Source organism: Pinus tabuliformis, chromosome 1_1 (assembly GCF_031772625.1).
Source record: "Pinus tabuliformis cultivar Carrire ecotype Pingquan chromosome 1_1, CPIR1, whole genome shotgun sequence".
NCBI lineage: Eukaryota > Viridiplantae > Streptophyta > Pinopsida > Pinales > Pinaceae > Pinus > Pinus tabuliformis.
This window is the reverse complement of record NC_142297.1, coordinates 830,508,831-830,512,301: the sequence shown is the minus strand read 5'-3', so window position 1 is coordinate 830,512,301 and position 3,471 is coordinate 830,508,831.

Here is a 3,471-nt window from a genome sequence, read left to right as displayed (position 1 = left end):
GAAATGGTTTACATCGGGCGGTCATTAGGCAGTAAGCGGTAAAGGTTGGAGCCCGCCCGATTCCATTCATTGGGTGCCACGTAGCAGCGGAGGAGAGAGAGGAAACCGCCTTTATCGGGCAGGTATCCCTCTCGTGTGTTACCCGAGCAATATGCGTGATAGCCATTAGATCTGGCGGGGATGATCTAACGACGATGATTGATCGAGCATATCCCGTTGGTCGGGTGAAGTGTAGGTCGTTAGATTGGTTGGAAGATCGATGGTGGGGGGACACAGAGGTACGGGATGTCCTTGAGAAATGTGCAAAAGGCGCATATGGGTGGAAAGGTAAGGTTTCTGGGGCAAAAAATGGGTTAATTTCCCGTAGGGCCAAGGCGAAAGTGGGTTTCGTTACGTTGTGAGGGTCGGGTTAGGACATGAATGGACGTGAATGGGAGTGGAAGAGTGAGGAAAGTGGGGTGATGGACTGTGTGGGAACCTTTCCATGACAGCAAAACAAACCATTTCATTTCTTTAACTTTGAAAATCGTAGCACTGTACCTCAGGGCTAATACTCGCTGCTTTTGGGGATGAAAGCCTCCTTGTGAGGTTTCAAGAACAGCAGACTACTACCTTTCCAGTAACAAGAAAAACAAACTTATCTCCTAGTGTTCCATTGGTCATGGAGTTTATTTGCATAGAAACAAAAACTGAAAAACCTATTACAATATTAAGGCCTTAAAGAAACTGCCCATTCACTGGACCATCAAAAACACCTTCCTCCTCTGAATTTTGCAGAATGAAAGTGTTATTCATCTAAACTTGAGCAATGATAAACGGTCTGGTCCATAAGGCATCAAATTTACCATAGTTGCCCTTCTTTTCCTTCAATGCATCCCATTTGAGAACCTAGTCACCAAGCTGAAAATTGTCCACCTTTTCTTTTCTATCAAAGGTTTCTTTGATCTTCTTCTGATGAATTTTTGACTTCTCCACTAGTTGTTCTCTGATCTGCTGTAATTCAACCAAGTTAGTCATTCTCCTTGCCATGTCATTCTCTTCATCTTGTTCTTCTTGCAAGAATTTGGCCACTGGGAGAATCAGTTGGATAGAAAAAACAACATCAGTGCCATAAACCAGCGTAAATGGAGAATTTCCTATGGACTTCTTGTTGGTAACCCTGTCAGCCTGTTGTCGCGCAGATTGACACGACAACGCTCGGACCGGGGGCTATCACTCTGATCCCCGATCCCTCCGTTTAAGCCTGTCTCCCGCGGCTAAGGGGGGTAGTCCCTGTGAGATGATGAGACCAACTGACGACCAGTTGGTTGGGAGACACGAGATACGATATAAAAATGACTCAATGGATTTGATTAATTGAGCAGACCAGTGCCCTGTGGAGTTGAATTTTGAATGATCACTTAGTAAGTATTTCGGAAATGTAAACCGTGAACAGCAATCATCTATCATCAGCTAAATCATAATGCTCTTAAAACGACCAAAACGATATCCAGCAACTGAAAATTTTAAAAGATGAATGCTTTAAACCACCACGAATCATAAACCATTAACCAGATATCAATTTCATATCTCGACTTGAAAATTTAGATCTCAGCATGAAAGATGATAAATCCCGAAAATGACTGGGTCTGGCAAAAATAAATTTTCCACAAAATTTTAATATTTTTTCAAAAAAAATTTAATCTTTTTTTTTTAATTTTTTATTATAAAATGAAAATTAAAAAATCTAAAAATTTAAAAAAATTAAAATCTATTCTAAAACTAAATTAAACTAAAACTAGACTAAACCAAAAATAAAATAATTCCTTTATTTATTTATTTTTTTTAATTTTTACCAAACTAAAAACAAAATTTAAATCTAATTAAACATCTCATTAAAATCTAATTAAAGCTATGCCTAAAAAAATATCTTTTTCATTTTTTATTTTTATATCATAAAAATCTATAAAAAAGAAAACGATTCACTAAGAATTTAAATCTAAAAGTCTAAAACATTAAATCTAAACGTAACTATACAAAAAATCTAAGGAAAAAACTATATTAAATCCTAACAAAACTATACGAATTGAAATCTAATTATAAACAAAAGCTCCAGACTATACGCTACCCTAACTAAACCTACGCTAGGCTCAATCGATACCATTTATGCAACCACGCAAACACATTTCATATATATGATACCTGCTACGATGGCTAGATCTGCAAACCGTGTAAATATATAGTGACAGCGTGAAAACCGGTTTGAAGATTACCAGTTTTAATATTACGCAGAAGCCTGGACGTGTGAGGAAAATACCTGGCCCGTAACTACAAATCGTGGATTTGCCCTTGCTGCCGGCAGATGATTTTTACCTGAGCATTTCAATAGCCAACGCAAAAAAACGAAAAAGAGAACCAAAGCTACAGAACAAACCCCGAGCTTGAAATCGAAATGCAGCAGAGAAATTTCCGAAAGGTCTGAATGAGCATGGCATATCGAAAATATACCAGAAACGCAGGCGTATGCATATATTAAATCTGAATAAACGAATTACCTGAGCGTTTCTGATTTTGGAACGAGCTCCTTACCTGGCTGCCGACGCATTTACGAGATCTATGCTAAAAGATAAATCCTTGGTGATTCGGATCCGCATCCACGCACTACGCAGCAAAGGATTTTGACGGTAGATAAATGCTGGGCAACTCTGTCTTGACAGCAACGTGCTTGGATTTGTTTTGCCTTTACTTTCGATGGAGAAATCTGAGTGAAAACTAAGTGCCTTCGCTGTCTCCTTCTTTCTTTTTCTTTTTATACAATATGCATAGTGGTATTGAGCCACGCTTATGGCCGTATACTATCTTCAAACAGCTGAGTGAGAGATTGAATGAGAAATCGGCCCGATAATGAGGATATGATGACAGAAAATCGCAGTAAAGGGACAGGATGTGGCTCAGAAAGAGACAGCTTGTGAAAAGATCTCAGAACTCGTCCAAAGCTTGGCAGTTTTGATGAGGAGCCTGCGATTTTAAGGACACAAAACCTTATACCTGAAAACACAAAAGAAAACAAAACCTTAATCTGAAATCTGTATATAAGCAAAATTTTGAAACCCTAGAGCAGCTAATTAATTTACAGATTTTTTGGCCCCTGAAATGCCAGATTTGACAATAATTGCAGTAATGTTTTCAATATATCAGAAATTTTGAACTTCACTGTGAACAGAAAGAAAATCTCCCAATGCAAAACAGAAAAGAAACTCTTAATGATTAACCCAGGGCACAATCAGCTGGGCTCTGCACAGAAAAGCCTGTGGGAGTCGGCTGGTTCAGCCTAGAACTTCCCCAAACGCCCACCTGTATTCTTTACTAAAAAGTTTTCCTGCACATCTCAAGCAAACATCAATGAAGAGGGCAAGAAATGCTGCTAGATTTCAAGAAATAATGGAGATACCTGCCATTATTCAAGAAACCCTACAACATTCAAACCCTAGC